This window comes from Etheostoma spectabile, chromosome 19 (genome assembly GCF_008692095.1).
Source record: "Etheostoma spectabile isolate EspeVRDwgs_2016 chromosome 19, UIUC_Espe_1.0, whole genome shotgun sequence".
Lineage (NCBI taxonomy): Eukaryota > Metazoa > Chordata > Actinopteri > Perciformes > Percidae > Etheostoma > Etheostoma spectabile.
Genome location: NC_045751.1, coordinates 3,245,457 through 3,269,168, shown reverse-complemented (window position 1 = coordinate 3,269,168; position 23,712 = coordinate 3,245,457). Strand labels below are relative to the sequence as shown.

General features: G+C 38.4%; 2 long non-coding RNA genes across 3 annotated transcripts in view; both read right to left on the bottom strand.

The window, feature by feature from the left end:
• LOC116707317 (uncharacterized) overlaps window positions 1-23,712 on the bottom strand; it is a 146,849-nt gene that overhangs the window by 86,173 nt on the left and 36,964 nt on the right. The gene's annotated exons all lie outside the window — the stretch shown is intronic.
• On the bottom strand, window positions 11,350-17,964 carry LOC116707316 (uncharacterized). The gene is made up of 3 exons (XR_004336461.1): window positions 17,954-17,964; window positions 11,779-11,787; window positions 11,350-11,433 (listed from the first exon to the last, which is right to left on the bottom strand). It is a non-coding gene; the product is annotated as an uncharacterized LOC116707316 (long non-coding RNA).

Sequence of the window (23,712 nt, the reverse complement as noted above, 5' to 3'; positions counted from 1 at the left end):
CGGCTCTATTTATGGTAAATATGATCTGATCTGATGTGACGCAGTCGCAGCGGTGGCAATCTAGCAGTTAGTTGTGTCGGGTATTTCCAAAACACAAGGGAGCGGGGCTGCCAGCTTTCACTTCAATCTGATAATTGGCCTGCCCCAAAGATCTGCAATTACAGCACATCATAATTAATGGCCTGCTTTCCGAAGATGATTCAACTTTTGTCCTTTCACAGGTTTATTTCTTGGTCTACAATTAAAGCTGCCACATGAGGAAATGCTAACGCACAATTACACCAGACGTAAAGGATTGGTCACCATGGGTCAGTGTAATCTCAATAGTCATCACAGGTGAAGGATATTAACGTAAAAGCTGTCCTGTGGAATTAGGCTGGCTGTCATAATGTAACCTCTTTGCCATCATGCACTACACTGATATTACAGAACAGCGCTACATTTAAGTAAAACACCCACAAAACCAAAAATTAGCCTCACACATTCCAATTGTAGCTACATTATTATACTTCATTATACTACTTTATGTAAAAAAAAAAATGCTATGTATGTTAATTATCAAGTCAGCTAAATTCTTTGTTTAGTCAAATGTAACGATTCTTGTTTGTCTGACCAAGTGAGTCATAAGTACTCAGCTTTCAATGATATAAAAATATATAAAATATGATATTTTCAGGTTCATAATTGTATTTTGAGGTTGTACCAGAATAGGTTTATATAGTTTCATTTAAAAAACACATCATTGTTGTACTGGCTACAGAGTGAGACACTTGTTTTAGCTACAGAGTGAGGCATCACACTTCTATCCCATCTTTGTTGGGAGTCGCACATGCACAAGAGCAGTTAAGGATCACATCAGCTAGCTTTCTGTTTCTCAAACTTTGGTCAGTCCAAGGCAGGATTAGCTGGGAGACTTATTCTAAACGAGGGGAACTTGTGGAATACCTGCAGAACAGGGACATGGAAGTAGTTTTTTTGGAGCTTATGGTCAACTCGTGCGTGTTGTAGCAGTGTTTTGCCATTGAGAACGAGGGGGCTAACCGCTAGCATGCTAGCACATGGGCACTTTAAGCAAATATTTTATTTACAAAGCTAAAAATAGCAAATATTTGCTATTTCCAATTGATAAATGACAAAAATGGTCATTGGTAAAAAAATAAAAAATAAAGTCAATCAATCAATTAATTAATTTCAACTCTATTTTCAGACAAAAACATCATAAATCTTGCGTAGGACTTGCAACTAATGGAATGGTTAGAGAAGGGTTTAGGCAACTAAAACACTTAGGGTCCTATCTTGCACCCGGCGCAGCGCGGCACAAGGCCCAACGCAAGTGTCTTTGCTATTTTAAGACCGACGCAGTTGTTAATTTCCCGTCCAGCGCCCACAGCGTTTTAATAGAAAATGCACCTGCGCCCATCTTTGCGCCCATGGACGTGCTGGTTATACAGGGAGGTGTGTTCAGGTGCATTCTGGGCGTTTTGCTATCTTGAGGTAGCGGCAAGTGATCGCACCATTGACCAACAAAAACCTGGTCTAAAGTCAATAACGCAGCATTTCATTGTTATTTTAACAGTGCCTTAATAAAATGAGCCTAGGGTTGTGCACGGCGCACACACTATGTTTGTTACACACACAAAAGGACACACAGCAGCACACAAACATGCAAAAGATTACATATATAGCATCATAGCATAATAGCAATGCGCCAAACACACCTAGGAATTAATGAAGACACTAAGTACAACCCTTTTGAACCATGTGCCCGGCGCACGGACCCTTTTTTCAAGCAAAAGTGGATTTGGACACGCCCTTAGCGCTTCACGTCGTGCGCTTAGATTGTTAAAATAGGGCCCTTAAAGTTAATATAAATAGTAAATAGTGAGGTGTGGAATCATCCAATATGATCGAAAAACCTACGAATATTGGCCTGAATCGTTTAGTTTAGACTAATTACAATTTATTCATTCATTCCCTCAACTGAGTTACATTTATAATTCTATGACACACTTTCTTTATATTCAGAGATTAAATCAACCTCAGATTCAATTAAAACTTGACAGTGGTGTAAAAAGGTGCAATCATTTAAAGCAAAGACAACGCAGAGCGTAATTAAAATGGTAGGTCAAATTTCATTTCTATGACACCTGAACTTACAGCACGACAGAATCTGAGAGGAGTTGAGAAAATGAACAAATTAAGACACAGCTTGCGTTTCATCTGGTAAACAGACTAGTACGCAAGCATCAATCACTGCTGAGGCTGTTTACGCAATGCAGGGAAGATGGAGCACATTAGTGGAAAAATTGGCCCTGGACATTAGGTAACTAACCATTTTTTGCTCTAACAGTGGTTCTATGACCGTGGTAAACCTCTTTAACAATTCTCCTCACAGACATCAACAGATCAAGCGGCTATGCTGCAAACTAATATACAGTACAAATAAACTAAGGGCACCTACTTCTGAAAAGGCGTACTTATCGATTTCTACTTAAAGCATCAATCAATCACACATTAGCATTAGTCAAGGATGCAATCACACCCTCTCTAATTCCCCCGCAAGACCATAGGCTGCAGCTGCTTAAGAGGACAAATCCCACAGAGGTGAACACAAATGGGCGGCGTCACCTTTAGCGTCACTGTCAGTAACGTCTGGCATTAATGCTTTGTCATGCTGAGAATTCAAGAAATTCAACAAAAGAGATAAAGACGAGGAGGAGCGATGATCTTCAAAATGAGGTTAGTGTGATGAGTGTATGTGTGTTCATTTGGTTGAGTGATGGGTGTTCATCACATCATTCAGTCAGTGACTCACTTGTACTGCTTAGAGGAATATGAGTCTCCATTCTCAGCATCGACACAGTGAATTGTCCATGCCTCATTTTGTAAAAGACTGTGAAAATAATCCTAGTTTCCTAACGCAGGGTTACTGTAAACCACAATTTCTCCCATTGTGGGTTGAGAGCTCTTTCCACATAAGGTCATCTACCTAATCCTAAACTTTGTGACAATGTGATCGGCAGCTTGTCATCAGCTGCTTTGCCTTCCTAGCTCATGACTGAGAACCCTCTGCAGATAATCAGCACTATGAGCCGTGCTCAAAGCAAGGTGGGGCGCGCAGAGCAGAGGAGACGGTTTGGGGTGGAACAAACTTTCTTCCTATTAGTCTATCACAGTTTGCTTTCTGGTTACAGACAACTGGGTCATCTCAGTGGTTGTGCATTAACCAGAGTTGAAATTTATCAAGTTGGGCAAACTGCCACTTTGCTCGTTTGAAAGCCATGATGTCTCTCTCTCATGGGTGGGCCAAATTCTCTGGGCAGGCAAATCAGAGAAAGGGGAGGTAACCTTGCTCCTTATGACCTCATAAGGGGCATAATTCCAGATTGGCCTATCTGAACTTTCATTTTCTCAAAGGCACAGCAGGATACCCAGGGCTCGGTTTACATCTATCGCCATTTCTAGCCACTGGGGGACCATAGGCAGGCTGGGGGAATGCATATTAACGTTGAAAAAAACTCATAAAGTGAAATTGACATGCCATGGGACTTTTAAGATATTCTCGACGTGACAGGAGACTTTGGCCAATCGCAGGTCAGGAGAGGGAGCGCATTTCTGTTTGCTGTTCTGCGCATGCATATGCCTGAGCGACAGAGAGGGAGAGCTGCAGGATAAGGTCTCAGTCTACTACAGTTTTAAAAAGAATCAACAGATTAATCAATAATGATATTTGTTAGTTGCAGTGCTGCACTCATATTTGTGGGTTTAAAAACTATACTGTCTGTTGAAGCTTTAACCACATCCCTGGTTACAGTAAGGTGTGGCTGTACCCAGTTGTGTCCTGCTGCATAGGATGTTGCATAGGATGTCCTGCTGCATAGGATGTTGAGAGAGCACAGTCACCACTAGTTGGCATCTCAAGCAAGATTATTTGTTTGCAGATAATCTTTAAAGCAAAGAGGTATGGGCTGCCAAGTATTGTTTGTGCCCAAACACACAGGCCCATCTTGGACTCCAAAGAAAATATTGGTGTAGTATATTTACTCTGCAGCTCCAGTAATTGGACCTCACCCCATAGCTCTGTGAGCTTTCACCATCTAGATGTGATGGCCTTGAGTGTGGAACATGCGGTCTCCATCTCTGCCAAGCTCCCATTGATGTTAGCTGATGTCCCCGAGTGAATTGTTTTTCTCTTTCCCCAATTTATGTAATTTAATATAACTTTACTACAACTTTGGTTGGCCTGGAATCATGTTGAGGGATGATGTTCAGAGCCCAATAAGTATTGGTATAGACTTCACAATAGAACTGTGATGTGCTCCAGTGACTAAAGTGGACCGTATATCGACTTTGTACAGTATATTGATGTATTTTTAAACATAAAATGGGATGAGACAATACTGTTTATATGGATATTGTTTAATGTTGCGTTATATAATCTATTTCTTCCACAAAGCCGTGCTTGTGTTTGCATCTCTCTCACAGTCTCTGGGTAAACAGGATTGAAGACCTAATAAAGTACTAAATGGATGTTAAATCGAATGTATGTTCTGTAGCTTAGCTACATTATTTAAAATACTTTTCAAAAAACCTATCCAGCATAATTTCTGTGTTAAAAAAAATGATCTTTCTACTTTCTGTCTTCTGTTAGCCTGGACAGTTTCTGAGCACAATACAAGCTTCATCCACACTCTCTGGCTTGTCTCCTCCATGCTGGCCTTGGTCCATCCAGCGCAGATCAGCCATTCCATCGGATTATCATTGACAGGAAGTCTGGACCTGCTGAGAGAGGCACTTTCCCTCCTGATTCCCGATCTGACATTGGGACGGACAACAAACAACTCTTTTCCACAGGGAGCGCAGTGCTCCATAATCCATACTGACCTTCCCTGGCTGCAATTCAGCTTTATTTTTAGTCAGGCTGAAAGGGAGAAACCTAACTGTGTGTTGTTGATGCAGATATTGTATCGAGACTATCTCTCCACAGAGTTACATATTCCATATGTACGGGGGACTGACCAACTGGGGAAGTTGACATGGATATCACTTTAAAACACACCACGACCCATGCCAGGGCAGTAAAGGCCCAGGTGGGCATGAGTTCACTGAGCGGTATCCGAGCAGCCTTGCCCTGGAGAGATAGTCTCTCCACTCAGAGAACCAAGGTAACCATGTTACCGGATGTTCCCAGTAGTGCTCCACCTTACTATTGCTTTTATTTTATAAATGGAAAAAAAACTACTTATTTTGCTTCTTGGAGCATAAACTCTCTTTATGAATCAAAATGACTCCCTGCTCCCTATCACAGTGCATGGGTTTCTTTATAATGGTTCTACCTTAAGAAATAAAGGGAGAGAAAGACAGATCAGGATGCTAAAAATGCATTCTGGGAAGGTTGCGGGACGGAAGGTGGATCTGTGATTTAACCAAAACATTAACCTCTGACAAAGTTGTCTATATACACACACACTAGCACAAGTGTGATAAAGCAAGAGGCAAACTCCAACCATGTTCTCTGTCTCCGTCTGTCTCTCTGTCTCTCTGTCTCTCTGTCTCATTGGAGCACGCCAGACAGGTGGCCTTCCCACATGCGAGCGCACCCACAGTGTTTACAAATGCAAAAATAAAAAAATGGTAAAACTAAGTTAAATTATATCACAATTAAAAAACTAAATAAATACATCTAGTGGAAATCGGTTGTTATATTTATGGAAAGCATTTAATTATGGATAAACTGTACATATTAAATATTACAGTTGGGACGGCCAGCATTTAGTTCAGGGCAGTTCAAATTGTATTTTTGGATGGTTTGGGACGGTTGTAAAATATTTAATATACAGCCCTGTTAATAGACATACTGGGGTTAGACAAAATAACATGAACAACAATAATGCCTATAAAAAAAGGATTTACAGTACACAGCTTACTTTCACTGCAAAGGTAATCAACGAGCCACACTGTTGACTGTGACCCAAACTGTGCATCAAATGTGTATGTTTATTAATCTGTGGCTGAAAATAATCCTTAACAAAAGCCCCATTTATTCCTGATTTAGCAACAAATGCTAAAGTCTACAGTGCCTAGCTGTTTTAGACATAAATAATTTGTCTTATTTGGAGTTATGTTAGTCATCACATGTCAATCTAGTTATCACACCTCTTAACCCAATGATGATGCTGCTAGTTGACATTCATCATAATACAGTATGACTATAACTGTGATTAGGTTTAGTTAGTGTTTTACATCTGACTGTCTTATTTCGTCAACCCCCCTTTAACATTTCAAATTCTATACTATATATATATATATATACAGTTTTTTTTACAAGATATGCAGTGGTAAAGTGCAAGTGTGGTAATGCAATAGTTTATATATTTAAAATAGCTGTTACCACAGTGAATTAAATATAAAAGTTAAGCTTCTTGAGCACATACACAATACATGTGAATCTAATAAGGCCATGACGCATACCTATTCATTGATCTGCCAAGCTGTCCACAGTAGTGTAATGCAAGCAGGCATTAAAGGAAGAGATAAACGGTATACAGAATAGATTATCATGTTGGCCCACCCTAAATGCAGCAGTGCATTAACATCAAATGCTGCATGATATGACAATTCTATCAATCACTTAGTTAACGTGTTCACCGCTCTAAGAATGGATGCATCTGTCTGGGGCACACACATTTTCCCCCTCGAATGAACATTATTCAAATAAGCTCACACTCAGCTGAATCACCTCAATTGTGGACACATTAATTATCAAACATTCATCACTGTTGAAACAAAGTAGATATCCATTAAATGAAATCCTCTTGTCCAAAGAATGAAAAACACATCTGTTCTTGTCTTTTATTACATTATCTTCCCGGTTCCCTTTACATGACAACATGCTTAAAGGAAATCGCTGTGTTAATGGATATTGTGTATTTTGCTTTTTTATTTTAGTTTTTAATTACTCTAAAATCTAAACTTGGCTTATTGCATACTTTGGCTGAGCATCAGGATTTGTCTTGAGGTCAGAGACCCTGGAGTAAATTCAAAGAAACTTTGCTGTAGATAATTTGGTGATAAATATTTTGGAATGTTAATTTCCAAATATGTCGCTAAGTAATAATAGAATAATAGTTTTACAATGTGTGTGTGTACAACGTAAGTATGTGTGTGTCTGTGTGGGGTTTTTGTGGCTGTGTGCTTTCAAGCAGCTGCAGTATTTTCAAGTCTAAGAGTAGAAAGTACAGAACCAAAGAAATGAAGAACAGGGGGAGTAAATGTTAAAATTACCATATTGATGGATGTTACAAAATAGGGGCTTCATCTTTTTCATCTGAATTTCAATGATGCATAATCATAATGGTCATTTGCTTTGCCTATTTGAATAGTTCCTAGAATTATTCAATTTTTAGGTCATTTTGGGAACATAGAGAAATGAAGACAAACTTTTTTTTGTGGGTTACGATTGTGTGTCACAAACTACCACTTGCTGCAGTGCACCTAAAGCAGTAAACACACCACACATAGAAACTGCATGAAACGTAATTAAGTGACAACTGCATGATATGAAAATGGGCAAACATTTCAGATCACTGCACAGTCGGATTAAATTTCTACGTCTAACCTCCACAAACTACAAACCACAAAGACATTAACCTGTTCCAACTGTCCACCTTGATCTGCCCTTTCGTCATCGACCATTGCAGACTCTCTACAAACTTAAAAATTAAAACATCATGGCCAAATTCTGTCTATAACTGGGTTGTAAATGTGTTCCTGACTTGACAATGACATATTTGTATAAACAATGGCTTCAAATTCTAATGAAAGCTAATTAAAAGTGCTTTAATGTATTCATAGTTTCTTGCTGTGCCCTGTAATGCCCTGCAGCGCCCTGCTATGCCAAGAACTACACACTACTATATTTAGTCACTGTTCCATTATCTTTTACTGTGTTATTGCCACTGTTCATCACACCCCCAACCGGCCCCGTCAGACACCGCCTACCAAGATCCTGGGTCTGTCCCAGGTTTCTTCCTAAAAGGAAGTTTTTTCCTCTTGGGGGAACATCTAGAATTGTTGGGTCCTTGCAAATTATAGAGTGTGGTCTAGACCTACTCTAACTGTAAGGTATCTTGACATAACTTTTGGTTATGAATTGATACTATAAATCAAATCAAATAAAATTGAAAATCAAATTGAATTGTGACTACTAACTATTAGTTTAATGGGAAACACACAATTGGCCCTATAGGAAGCTGGTGAGCGTTTTTGTCCTTGCAACTTCTGTTTATCTAAAAGTGCAGGCATATAGGCAACCATCATCAGTTGCAATGCAAATTTCCTTAACTACAGAAATAAAATTATTTCTAAGAATGTCACAACTAGAGCCCAACCAGTATTTTCAATAAATCAAACCTTATTTTTATAAGGCTCCCTTGAATTTGGTTATTCATTTTTTTAACCAAGATAAGATAAGATTTTGAGCCAAACACTAACTGCAATTTTAGACAGAGCGGTGCTTTGAGTTTAATGCTAACGTTACCATGCTCACAATGAAAATGCTAACATCCTGATGTTTAGCGGGTAATGATCGCCACGCTTAACTTTTTAATTTAGTGTATTATCTTTAGGGCTGAAATGGTGCGGGGGTCACGGTTTAGTGCACGCAGAATAATGCACGTAAAATACACAGTATGTAGATTCATGCACGTAATGTGAAACCAAAGTTGCGAGTTTTGGAAACTTTCAGCTGTACGCTGTTAGCGACATATGCTAAGGCTAGCACAACAAGCTGATTGCCGTGCAAGTCAGTCATACTATAGCTCCAGAGCCAGTAGACCCGCCTGCGGGTTCCCGGTCAGCTACAACAGCACCGGAGACAGCTGTGTATAAGACGAGTGACGGTGTGTTGTCGTTGCTCCACCGTTGTAGCTGGATGGAAACACATCCACCGTGCTAACACACATTCAAGAGCATCACCCAAATGTGACGATCCCAGTGATGAATGTTCGGGTGCTTTGAATGTTTAAATATAAGGTGAAACTAATTAATACTAACTTATTGCAGTTATTTGTTATTATTCTATGTCATTTTATGTTTAAAATTTCATTGCATAAGAGATGCTTTTCAGTTGTATAGCCTATTTTGACCTGTTGCCTTATGGAAAATGTTTTCTCAGTGTTTGTACAAATACAGAATTGTTTAAAATATTGCTTGTTTATACAATGAAAGTCTTTTACTGTACCAAATTGACACCAATCTGTGACTCCTTAACCAGGATATCAACCGAAACGTGACTTTTCTGTACCGTTACATCCCTAGTTAGGATACCAACATGTGTTAATTAGCACTAAAAATCGAAGTACTAACGCTGTGGGGAATGTCATTATTTGCTTTGAGATGTCCATATGAATTCAACCTCTTGACACCAAAAGAAATACAACACATTCAAATAGTATTTATCATGTGAAATTGTATGTGTTCACCTGTGAATGGTATTCAGTATTGTCTGTATATATTTTATAAAGAAGAATTTGTCTCATTGCTCCTTTGTTTTAATTGAAATACCCAGTGTTGCTGAGACAGAGTTTAACCTGGCTGCCTTTGATGTTTTCCACAAAACAGTGCTATAGATACTCATCTTTGTGTTTGCATAAACTGTCCACGGATAGACTGCTGCAGGTTCCTCGCTAAGGTCTCCATAGCAACACCTTGTCATCTGTGTTTAAGTCTGTCTGTGTAGCAGTGGTGTCACAGGGAAATACAGCCTCAGTACCCATCACAAAGTGACAGGGCAATTTACTTTACTCCCTATTCCTGTTTTCTCCCTCAAAGAAGCATCAAGACCTGCATTACTTAAAGGGAAAAGAGAAAGTGTGTTATCAGTAACTTTAAAAGCTTTTAGTGCCAAAACTAATATTTTGGTATATGACTTTAAATTAAAGTCTAAATAGTAATATCGACCATATACAGTGTCTTCCTATTCAGCCATTTCTCCAAAATCACTATATATTTGCAGTTTGCCTATGGCAGCTCAGATGCCCATTTTGAAATTCACAACAACTCAAGTTGTAAATAGATAAGATTGTTGTCATGGTCTTCATTCCAAAGAAAGATTTGGCACTCACTGAGAATGAAATGAAGCATACAAACTGGAAAAATATTACTGAAAGTGAAACCTGTGATCAATCATGCAATGATCTAGTAACTGCATTCAAAGCTATCTTGTTGAAATATACAAAAACAATTGCCAGGAAATCGAAAACAGAACAGTCGCTGCCTTGGTTCAATAGTGCTCTCTGGGACTTAATGAGAAAAAGAGATGCATCCTTAAAGATGTTTCTTAAATCAAGATTGACCACTGATCATCTCATTTTTATAAGTCTGAGAAACAAAGTCACACAGCTGCTCAGAAAAGCAGGAGCGCACTTTCCCCTGGATATTATCAGAGATGCCAAAGGGAATAGTAAATACTTTGGAAAAGCATTGACAAATTGCTTGGGAAGGAAAAACCCCAATATAAAAACATACAGCTCCAAATCAATGGGGTAACTCAAACTGATAGCCTTGTTGTTGCGTCACATTTTAATGAGTATTTCCTAAACTCTGTACAAAAACTGAGTTTTTGTCCCTTCCACACTGGATAGTGTTAATTCTGCCATAAATATGACACTTACAAATGACGCAGTGGTTGGAAAAATACTCCCAACTCTGTCTAACAGCAAAGCAAAAGATATATATGGAATTGATACGGCATTTTTTTAAACAGCATAGAGAACTTATCACCTCTCTTTTAACTATTTAAATATCATCCTCCCAGCCATTTCTAAGGTTAATAAAAAGTAGTGTCAGAGCACCTAATTGCTCACCTGGATTCCGAGGCTTTTCAACATCATGCAATTTGGGTTCAGGAAAAAACATTCAACTGAAATAGCCTGCTGCTACTTCCTTGAAGTAATCAATACAAACCTAGATCAAGGAGGGGTGGTGGGAGCAGTTTTCCTTGATTTGTGGAAGGCTTTTGACGCTGTCAGTCACAAAATACTGTTAAACAAACTGGCCAGCTACTCCCTCTTCATAAACTGGATTAAATCATATCTGAGTGACCGACACCAGTGTGTGAGGGTGAACAACAACACTGTCACCACTTAACCCTTGTTTTGTCTTCCGGGTGACCATGCATTTAATGTCCTTCTGGGTCAAAATTAACATTTTTTTTCTTCCTTATTACTATTTTTGACACATTTTCTGACGTTGTTGTCCTTTTTTATAGCCCTTTTTCAATGTTTTGTCACTTGTCATGCTTTTTTCACTAACACCAACTCATTACCACTAGTTTTACAATTATTTTTGGAATACATGGTCAATACATTTCATTCATAGGAAATTTTACCTAATTTTGAAATGATGAATTACTTTCACTAATATTAGAGGAACCTGTGTTGATGGATAATCCCAGACATGCATCTCAAAAGTTTAGTCAGGTTTTAAATCCATTTCAATTTTTTTCAAATGATGTGAAATTGAATACCCAACATTCAATGAAAGTAGTAAACTAACTATTAAGTATTTGTAATTGTACTTAACGTTTTGGGTAATTTGGTTAAAAAGAAACCCATATTTCTCTAGTTTTGAAAAGGGGTCAAATTTGACTTGAGGACAACACAAGGGTTAAAGCATCAAAGGTTGATCTTTGGACCGCTGCTATTCAGTGTATATTTACAGTATATATATATATATATATAAATGACTTACTATCTGTCTGCAGTGATGTTTACATACTAATGTATGCTGATGACACTGTTTTATATACTCCTGGTAACTAACCAAGGCAATGCATAGGGTTTCTGACTGGCCGCGTAAGTCCATTCTTACATTGAATGTTGACAAGACTCTTACAAGGTTTTTCACAAACAGGTGCAAACGTAGAGTGTCCTGGCATCTTTGTAAATGGGCAAAATATTTAAAAAATGTGGACCAATTCAAATATTTGGGTGTTACCCTTAATTCAACTCTCAGCTTTAACAAACAAACCAAAAAGCTAGGCAACACACTAAAACTCAATCTATCAAACTACAGAAACATAAGAAATTCCCTTACAATTGAGGTATCAAGTACATACCTTTACACAATGATTTATTCCATTATTCCACATCTTTATTGTATTTCAAGTGATCGCAAACATGTAAAAAAAAAACAAGGCCACTGGAACCAATATATAAAAGTGCCCTCAAGAGCCATGACAAAAAGCCACATAAAAACCATCACTGTCACATTCTCACTAAATACAACATGCTAAATCTTGAAAATGTTATATTTCACTCAAATGTTTGCTTCATTTTTAAAATAATTCATAATGGTTCAGCTCATCCTCTGAAAAGATTTGTTACACTCTGCTCTGAAAAAAAAAAAAAAAAACACGGGTAACTAGATCAGCCACAAATGGAGAATGTAGTCTTTACTAATGCAAAATTGTGTTTAGGAGGATATCTTTCTCCTTTGTGGCTATAAATCAGTAGAATACTCTTCCTACCGACTTATCTTCCTGCACTAAATTGCACTCATTCTCACGCTTAACAAAGCACTGGTTGTTAACAAAGTAGATTTGCTCCCACCAGTGAATGGATGTGTTTTATGGGGAAGAGGGGGGCAATAAGGGGACAATAATGTCTGTTAATTTTTATGACTTTATGTATCTGTACTGTATACTGTAAATATTTTGTGTTTTATTACCCCATCTACCTGCCCAGGGACTACGGGCGGAAACTAGCAATTTGCTATAACCTGGCAAAAGACATCTATCAATGTTTTTTGTGCATTGTCCCTGTTCAAATAAATAAATTACAATCACCCAAGCCTAGCTCATCCAAACACCGCAAAGTGAATCTACATAATCCATCAATACGCTATAAAGCACGGAACCTTCAAGAAGACTCAAGAGATCGATACTTCGCTGCAGGTATTGACAGGACTTTAAATGGTGGCTTAACACAATATGCAAACTCTGGAAATATTTTTCACAGTTTCCCAATTATCCTGTTGCACATTTGTTTCAAAGACAAAGCCGTTCATTCAGGAGAGTGAAGTTCTCTGCTGGGCACAAATGGAGGGAGTTTTAAAGGGAAAGTTAATCTAAATCTGTTCTTTATGTCATGTTTGGATACAAAAGGCTTCACTGAACACTAGGTTAGTTGTTATTACACATACATCATCCAGAATTTACTAAATCAAAGACGATGACATGTCTGTGTCAAGGATTGAAATGAGGAGGCAGACAATTGAGATCTAGCTTATTGGACACTTAAATATTCTATAACAACAATATAGCAGCTAGCAGAATGCTACTGTGTATACTGCAAGGAAGAGCTTGATTAAAAACTATTGGGAAGCATTTAAAGGCTCATTCCAGTTTATCACATTGGACATGTTAATCACACAGATGTAAAAACGAGGAAACATTATTTAAAAAAAAAAACGGACAAGAAACACATGTTGTCAGACGATAAAACTAGTTGTATATAAAGTCTCCGGTTGACCAAACTGAACTGTATTTGCCATAGTTTTGTGGACAAACCTGCTGTGTCCTAATGCCATACTAATTTTGTACTTTTTCTTCTACTGTAGCTGTGTTGTGAGGTTGACGTTTTTTTGCTTTTAGTCAAATGTCCTCCCATCTATTGGATGGATTGCCATGACATTTGACACGGATATAATGGATCAAGAGAAATATCAAAACATCGACTTAATGGATTGGAGGAAAACATTCTTAGTCCGCTTATTCCCCTGTCCTCTAACACCCCCATGAAGTGGGTGATTGTGGTTCTGAGTGACAACAACAAATGTGGTATACACATTCCCCCTTAGAATTAATTCAAACAAATTTGGGGAACCCTTCATATCCGTGTAGCATCACCATCAAGGGTCAAAATTCTCAGTCTCAGCTGTGCTTACTAATTACATTCTGGACACAGTATCATTTTCTGTGCATTTACAGTAATAGGAATACATTACAGTTGCAATCACGTTACATTTTAAAAACTGAAATGGTCAAAAGTATCAAAGTAAGACCCAAGTCGTAATAAAACAACATGGTTTCATGAATTTTAATATTACCTCAAACAGCCATTCTCACTCTTTCCCTCCCACACACACACACACACACACACACACAACACAAACACAAACACAAACACAAACACAAACACAAACACACACACACACACACACACACACACACACACACACACACACACACACACACACACACACACACACACACACACACACACACACACACACACACACACACACACCACTATTTTGGAAGGTCATTGTCATCTCATTATGGGCTTAGCGCAGTGATAATCACACAACACAAGCTGCTTTCTTCACTGTCCAAGCTTGAAAATGGGCTCTGTCAGGCCATTCCTCTGCATTGTTAGAGAAAAAACATGTTTATCTGGACAATCACGGCTAATGTGATCACAAAACAAAGAGGGTCCTAACTTATGCCATAGCAATGAATCACTTAAAAGTCTTGTGAAAGAAAACCATTTCTTTTTTTCATTTTCATGACTTCAATTAAGAATTCTGCCAATGGCAGACCGCTAAAACAAATTCATCCATATTGGCAACTAAAAATCCCACATTGCGCAGTCTTCCGGTTTCCCTTCTGTGCGAGAGATCAGATAACATCTGAGGATTTCGAGAGATTACTCACGTCATCAAGGCTGCACAGTGGTTTAATGGTGAACCCTAATTGACAAGCTGTGTTGTAGAGCAGTGAGGATCTTCATGTGTTAGTAGATGATGCTCAAGTAGATTTTTCCTGACTTGTTAAAAGAGTCACATTTTAGTATCTTATTAACACTGCAAAAACACAATATATTATCCTTTCGAATCGGAGCCGTGTCCTGACAACTGTTATTAACCAAATTAATATGAAACTCACCTGAAGCTGCCTTTTCTTTTCAGTTAAAAGGGAGTTTTGTTTTTGTTCGTTTTTAACATTGCCATTAAGTAATTTGATGAGACTCTAATTACTATATCAAAGAACGTTCGGTTTTAATAACTGAAGACACTGTCTTCTTTCTTTGTCAACTGTCAAATTAATTGCTGGAGAACAACACAACACTGTGTTGCAGTATTAATTTAATGAGAAAAAATGTTGACAACTTGACATGCTGTACCTACCTGTTGTTGCTTGCATTTTCTCTTTCAACAGTAAGACAACTGCTAATTGTGTAGGAAGAAGCAACAAGCATGGGACTAAAGAGCTTTTGCCAATGGACATAAATATTACTGGGGGTCCTTTTGTGAAACAGAAATCTCCCACACTCGTCATGATTATTGCCACTTAATTATAATTTATCTACTGTCAAATGATGCAAATTCACATAATGGACAGCACCAATTGCTCTAAAACAGCGTGCTGTTTGTTTACGCCGAAAGGTCTAATTATCTGCAGACTCTGTACTCAGCCCCCGAACCTTAAACAATCCAACTAAAGCTTTCAAAACACCTTTTTATTTTTATTTTGACTTTCTGCTATCAGTTGTTGTGTGTCCCAGCATGTTGCAGACCCTGTGGAGCATGGTGGGCAAAAAAAAAAAAAGAAGAGAAAAACATCTTGGACCAACATGAAAGGCGAGGAGTGGGGAAGAATGTCTCGATCTCGAAACGTCGTCTCACGTGGTGGGCCCCTAAAGGTATTCTGCTCTGCACTTAAAAAGACTGAAAACTGACGACTTCTCCCCTTTTGCTGCCTATGATGTGCATCTTGCGAGCTTCTAAGGCAGTTTAGAAGAAGTCAATGATAAGCCCGATGCATCGCTGTTGAACTAGTAACAGCAAAGGCTGTGCTGAAGTGCTGGGGGAATATGGGCTAAGTGGGCTGTGAAGGGTTGGAACACTTGGAAGTAGAATCTGGCAGGTTGACACTGCTATTTACATATCTGGATGGTTATAAATGTATGAAAGACAGCGTTATTCAGAGTATTACACTCCGTTATGTTGAACTGCATAGTTAATCAAAGATTATAAAACTAAGTCTTGTCTTTTTATATGAGTAAGGGCTTAATTTAGAGTCACAAACAGCTGGCAAACACAGCTCTACACAACCCAAAGATAATCAACTTATGCAAAGATGAAACAATGAAAAGAGGCAAATCCGTACATTTAAAAAGTTGAAATAAGCACATATTTGCAATTTACGCTTATTAAATGCAGTTTGGAGCGTTTTAGTCTCTTTCAACTCGTCTCCTCTGTCGAGGAGATTATGTTTGCGGTTCAGTTTGTCCGTTTGAGGTACAGTACGTGATTGGCTGCCGATCGACTGGATGACTCGCTACAGCCAATTGAAAATCCAGAACTTTACCTCTTCAGCATTTAGGTTAGCGCAGCGCCACTCCAACCATAGACAACACTGGCTTGGTGGCGGCAACCTCCCCAGTAATACCCTCTCATCCAAAAATCATCACGTTTTCAAAAAAAACAAGATGGTGATGCCCCGATTGCCAAACTCAAGGCTTCAAAACGGTTGTCCACAAACCAATAGGTGATGTTACCTGCTACGTCTATTATTTTCAGTTTATGTGCAGTCTATGAGTTCTTGCTACAAACTGCCAGCAGCCACTGTTGTGATTATTGGCCTACACAGGTGTAACAGTGGGGCCCTTGACTCCCCTTGTCCTAGTCATCAAAAAGTCTGGCCTTATTCTGCCATATCCATCTCCAACTTACAGAAAACTTCTTAAGTGATGGATGAGGACTTTATGGGAAATGGCAGGAGTCTTTATGCCTGTGATTTTTCTTCAAATGTATCTGCCAGTTGGCTGGTGGAGGAAAGGATGGACAACTCTCTTGAAAACTAAACAGGCAGAAAGATGCGTGCCAAGTCGGCAGGGGGTAAAAAGCAAAAGGGTGAATGATTGATAGAGACTTAACATGGAAGAAAGGGGGGGCACGGCACCCACCTTCTTTCTCATCACGTCTAAAGCCACAGTGTCCGTAATTTCCAGTGGCTGGAATCAGGTTCGGCCTAATGAAAAAGGACTGTGCTCTTTTCCTCATCTTCATAGGCTTTCTCTATCTCAATGTGTCTCTGTCCTTCCTTGTTACTCGCACCCAACCACTCTCTCCGCAGACGATTTCTCTATTGACAAAGTGTACTAATGAAATGTCACCTCCGACAGCTGGTCGAAAGGATTTATGTGCCACAACTTTTTTCACTTTATTTGAATTTTCCTTCCCTGCACTTTCTCTTTCTCGCAATTTCTCCATCAATTTTTTTTACTCAATTAAATCTTTGCTCATGCCCATTTGTAACACTGACTCACTGCATTAGTTTGGAAATATCATATGTCATGAATAAAAAGGATGGGCTGTGAGGCCATGATTGGCATTTTATATGACTAGTTTAACAAGAGCAACATGTCAGAAAATGAAGCTTATTACTGTTCTGTGACCCACATATTCAAGTGTGTATTACTATATCCTCCCAAGTCAGTTCAGAGGCCAGAGCTTATGCAGGGTCATGCCAAGTGCTTTATTAGCTGAGAGACATACTGCTGAAATGATGGAAAGAAAGCTGCAGTGGTAAGAAGCACAACACCAAGGTATCCAATTTAATTGGGAAGAAAACATTGTGCTCAGAAAAGCAGCTTGCAGATAACAAGCAGGATAATTATTATTCAATTGTTTCAGGGTGCAACTTTATGAAATCACAGTATACTGTATCTCTTAACGCTATACTGCATTTTGTTGTCTTACACCCTCCTATTTAGAAGTATTAACATTTTTTACATGTTGTGATGTCTGGTGACAATTTTTCTGATAAATCAAATAAGTGGGTATAATGTTGGTATAGGTGTGGTATGGAACACCCTATCAGCGCGCAGTGCAACAGAAAAGATAAGAAGATAAATTAAACTATTGAATTCCCTTAAATCAAGACAACTTGTTGGAGAAAATATGAATGCATGAATATTTAAAGAAGGCTAACTGTTTAATATTTTTCTCTCGGGAAAGAGCATCCAGTTAAGTGTCCGCTAGGCTAATTTACACAGTGAGTGTAAACACTGAAACACTGCAGAACTATGCCATCCATCTTAGTCAACGGGAAATATCTGGCTGAGTCGAGTTATAACATACCAGTCTGATGTGTGTAAAGGTCTGTGTTGTTATACTGTAGCAGCCTGGTGGCGTTTTCAGCCAATTTAACAGTGAACGGCTGTGTGTAATGTCACTGCTGACGCGGGACTGGCTGGCTAAGTCCTCCTGAGTCATGCTGTAAGTTTAAGAAGCATTTGATTTGATATATAGTACAGCGGAGGATTTTTTTTTCCAGCGGAGCACACATTTAAAGCCAATATCACAGTCAATTATAATCATTTAATTGTGAGAAGCCAAAACCATGATCGCAATGAACACTCTAATAGGTAGTGGTAAAAGAGTTCTTAAACCAAGAGCAATCCATGTTTGCGATTCTGATTTTAAGAAAAGGTATATAATATATTTCTTGTGTTTTGTATATCTTAAGTCAAGGCAGAGTCCAGAAAATGTGATGCTTCCGATCAACATAATTAATACGGGTGGATTGATGCACTGCTGTCATTTAAGCCTCATTGGGGATTTCGTAATCATTGTTGCTCTGCAGGGGTGGTTATACCGGGTGAAATGGGGGGGGGTCCTAGAAATCCTAAGAAATCTATATTTCTGGGGACACTCAGAACACACAGAAAAGAAAACAGTACGACTGAGTGACACTTGAATTACTTTGCACTGCATGCTGAGCTGCATCTCAAGGTAAAAATGGGAGTTCAATCAGAATGAAGAGAGTGAATTGGATTTGGTAATTACTGCATTCCTATTAACATAGCTTAAATTAACTAACGAGATACAAAAGAGGTCAAGCTTTTGTTGCTGGGTGTTTTGAACGAAGTTCATATTTATCTCAATATGTGAAATAGCTTGTGCAGTTCATTGAGTCTCATTTAAATTGCAAATGGAACCAGTTTCAGGAGATATAAAAATGTGTGGTAATTTAAAAAGGATTCAGCTGGGGGGAAAATTCACTCTTAGTTAATAATCGTCCATTGTGGTCCAGCATCCAGAGTGATTCATTTACAGGGTTAGGGTTTCAATTATTAACAACAACATAACAATAGCTGTCTCTTTTAATTAGAAATCACTGCTCATATTAACATAAACCATGTACACTGGCCTTCTCTATACAATGTATTTTAACCTACAAGTTATATTTAAGCTGAAAAATTTGCCCAGTTGTGTGTCCTATTCAGCTAAACTTATAAAATTAAACTCAAAGACAGCATCCACCCTAATGCTTACCACCAAATGGCTATACATAGCGCATCAACTTAGAATCACACTGGACAGAAAACCGCTGCTGCTATGCTCTGTAGGCGCCAAAACTTTCCAGCATGTTGGATCTTTCACCCGAGTCATATGTCAAAGCAGGTGTTCCGCCTCTGACAGCTGATGGAGAACACCTGCTTAAATTCAGTGGTCATTTACCCTTAAAAACCCTTGACAGGAAGCTTCCTGGGATGCGCCAACGCCTCAGGTTTTCCTGCAGCCACTCAAAACAACAGATTTATTTGTTGACACAAGAGTCTTCCATATGCCCAGGGCTTAAATATCTGCTATCTGTATTCTGTCACTTTTATTTAACCTTTAGGGGAAGAAAATAACAGCCAAATAATGTTAAATGGGTAACTTACCCCTTTATTTTGCTCTATATTTAAAGCTACAACACCATTCCCTTTAGAAATAACTCAAAACTTTCCCCAATGTAAGGATCCATTTTTTATCCTTGCTGTTGCAGTTCTGAAAATGATCAAGTACATGAATGCATAATTGTAGATATAAAGTAATGAATGTACTCTGCAGCTAAAAACTATGCAGCGCTGCGTTTATTACTAGATTTTCTCTACTATTCAATCCAATGTGTCATAATTATTTTGATTTTTCTAGATAGACATGTTTTCATGTACTTTCTGTCAGAGGTTTAAAAATGTGCGACTTCTCTGTATAACCTAGATTTACATGGATAGGTGACTTCATTAAGTGAAGGTGTGAAGCGCTGAAAGCCAGCAGTCATCTTCATGTCAGATGGAAATGATGTTGTCAGACTGGATTGAGATATTTACAGAGCAACTTACTGCAAGGCAGCATAATGTAGTCAAATCAGCCTCTGTGACCTTTCAGATATGAACACATTCACAAAATGGATACAATTATGTAAACCTGAACAAACACATTACGTTTAAATAGAGATGTGTAGTCGGGCTCAATTCTGACTAGGCTAAGTTAAGGGCTGTGCAATATGGCCAAAATCTTGATAAAGGTAATGTGTATATATATCTATATCTAGATATAGATATAGATATATATCTATATATACTGTATATATTCAAAATTGACATAATGCACAAGGATCAGACAGCAAAGCATCATCCAAATGATTTAAAGGTCCCCTAATACTGTATCTGAAGTCTCTTTTATATAGACCTTAGTGGTCCCCTAATACTGTATCTGAAGTCTCTTTTATATAGACCTTAGTGGTCCCCTAATACTGTATCTGAAGTCTCTTTTATATAGACCTTAGTGGTCCCCTAATACTATATCTGAAGTCTCTTTTATATAGACCTTAGTGGTCCCCTAATACTGTATCTGAAGTCTCTCTTATAGTGGTCCCCTAATACTGTATCTAAAGTCTATTTTATATAGACCTTGGTGGTCCCTAATACCGTATCTGAAGTCTCTTTTATATAGACCATAGTGGTCCCCTAATACTGGATCTGAAGTCTCTTTTATAGAGACCTTAGTGGTCCCCTAATACTGGATCTGAAGTCTATTTTAGATAGACCTTAGTGGTCCCCGAATACTGTATATGAAATCTCTTTTATATAGACCTTAGTGGTCCCCTAATACTCTATCTGAAGTCTCTTTTATATAGACCTTAGTGGTCCCCTAACACTATATCTGAAGTCTCTTTTATATAGACCTTAGTGGTCCCCTAATACTTTATCTGAAGTCTCTTTTACATAGACCTTAGTGGTCCCTTAATACTTTATCTGAAGTCTCTTTTATATAGACCATAGTGGTCCCCTAATACTGGATCTGAAGTCTCTTTTATAGAGACCTTAGTGGTCCCCTAATACTGGATCTGAAGTCTATTTTAGATAGACCTTAGTGGTCCCCGAATACTGTACATGAAATCTCTTTTATATAGACCTTAGTGGTCCCCTGATACTGTATCTGAAGTCTCTTTTATATAGACCTTAGAGGTATCCTAAAACTGTATCTGAAATCTGTATCTGTCTTGATGATGTCTCTCTCTCATGGGTGGGCCAAATTCTCTGGGCAGGAAAAGCAGAGAAAGTGGAGACAACCTTGCTCCTTATGACCTCACAAGTAGCAAGATTCCAGATCGGCCCATCTGAGCTTTCATTATCTCAAAGGCAGAGTAGGATACCCAGGGCTCGGTTTACACCTATCACCATTTCTAGCCACTGGGGGACCATAGGCAGGCTGGGGGAACACATATTAATGTTAAATAACCTCCTAAAGTGACATTTTCATGCCCTGGGACCTTTTAGTATTGCTGTAACGCAAATCAGCCCTTTTTTACATTGCGATAGAAACAATATAGAAAAACATATACATGATAGACTTTATAAATGGATTATTTTGAAGATATACAACATATAACCCAGCCCTTGTTAGGTTTAGGGAAAGACTGCAGTTGTTTAAGGTTGTGGGATAATAAATAGGAACCATCGTTCGACTGCTAGTCAGAAAAGGGAAACAAACTCGTCTCTCGTAAGTCCGATATTTCGTAATAGGGCCACCCTACGTCCTCCTCCTTTGCTCCCGATGGACAGGTTCACTTAAGCTTGACCATGTTTCTGGGACAGTCTCAACAGCAACATTTTTGCATTGAAGCATGTTTGACTGCTAAAAGCTTGAAAACATTGATAACAAAATAAATGTCTATCATTGCTTTCCACACCAACCTGTTTTCCAATATGAAACCCCTATTGGCGAAATCACATTTCTCATAAAAAGGATTCATATGGGGGTTTTGTCTCATACCATTGATATTGATCAGGTTTGGTTAAATTAACACACCAAAATACTTTCGACACTGAGGACAGAAATACATGCAGTAGATGCCATGAACAGAATCACAATACGTGCCAAAGAATTACAATGTTAAAAATGACAATAAAGAGTAAAGCATAATATGAAATATATCAAGTAAAGAAGAAGTTAAACAACGCATAAGTTGTAATATGTAATGTAATATATCGTCACCTTCCTAAAATAATCGCCTAAGTCATTTTTTCACGTTTTTCAGAAAACATAAAAAACTGAACCAAATACTGAACATATTTTGACTTAGGCAGTTATACTAAAGGCGTAGAATCACATGACCTGTTCAACTGAGAATGTAGGAAATGTTACCAGAGGTGGCCAGCACCATGAGGAGATGATATAGGCAAAAAAATACTTTTTGTCAAAAAATGACTTAGGCGATTATTTTAGGAAGGTGACGATATGTAGAAATGTGTGTCTTCAGCTACAGGAATAAAGGTTCTATGAATCTGCCTAAAATTTAAAAAGCAGCAGGTTAAGCTCATTATGAAATTAACATAGTGCAACAAAAGCCAGGAAGAACTCTTCCTGCGTCAGTCATACAGTCGGTACATCCAGAAGCAGGGACATGCACAACAACCTGTGTCAATTTTCAGCAAACGAGGGGAAAAAAACATTTTGTATGCTTTCATCTATGACGTTTTTTTGTTTGTTAACAAACTGCTCCCTCCCCCTTAATTTATGGTATTTGCATTGACTGCAAGGTACTACATGGTAATAATGACATTTTTATTGCTTAGTCTCTTTGGCTCTCTCAACATGGAGATCATAGACACATCCTTAGGCTAAAGAAGGATTACTAGGTATTGAGACACAGGCAAAGCAGACATCACATTAAAACACAGACACCTCCGGGGATCTTATTTGCTTGATTTGTTTCATAGATGGAAACATACAAAGGAATGGAGCAATAAAAAAAAAAGTGGAATACAATAAAAGAATCCCCTTTGCTGGGATTTGATTTCCGGGGGGGGAAAGAGATGTGTGTGTGAGGCGCCCCTGAGTGACTTTTTGACAGCTGTTTGTTTTTGAAGAAGCGCTGGGGTAATTTATTTATTTCTCTGTCAAACCGTGGATATGCAAAGCGCCGTTGCTCTCTTTGCCCTGTTTGCTCTTCGTACGGAAACATTCCTTGAGCCCTCTTTGTTATTCATTGTTTGAACAACACCAAGACGTGGTGTGCAATCTTAAAAAAAAAAACACTTCCCCTCTTAAACGCATAGACTCCTAAAGAATAAATCTGCTGCCGGTAATAATACACAAAGAAACATTTCCCCTTCAAATACAATATAATGAAAGATAATAAGGTAATGCGCCCAATGCATACCACACCCACTTTCATATTAGTGATTACAAATGAACTGCTTCAGTTGACTCTCAGGCTTCAAAGCCAATTTGCCGTTGTAATTGAAGGAGATGAAACTGTGAGCACAATGGACTTGAGGCAGCATGTTGATTAGAATTGATGACTGCATTCAGTGTCTTTACATTTCTTGTGCAATGAAACGCCTGTGCGAAGTGAATGTTTCTGTTCCT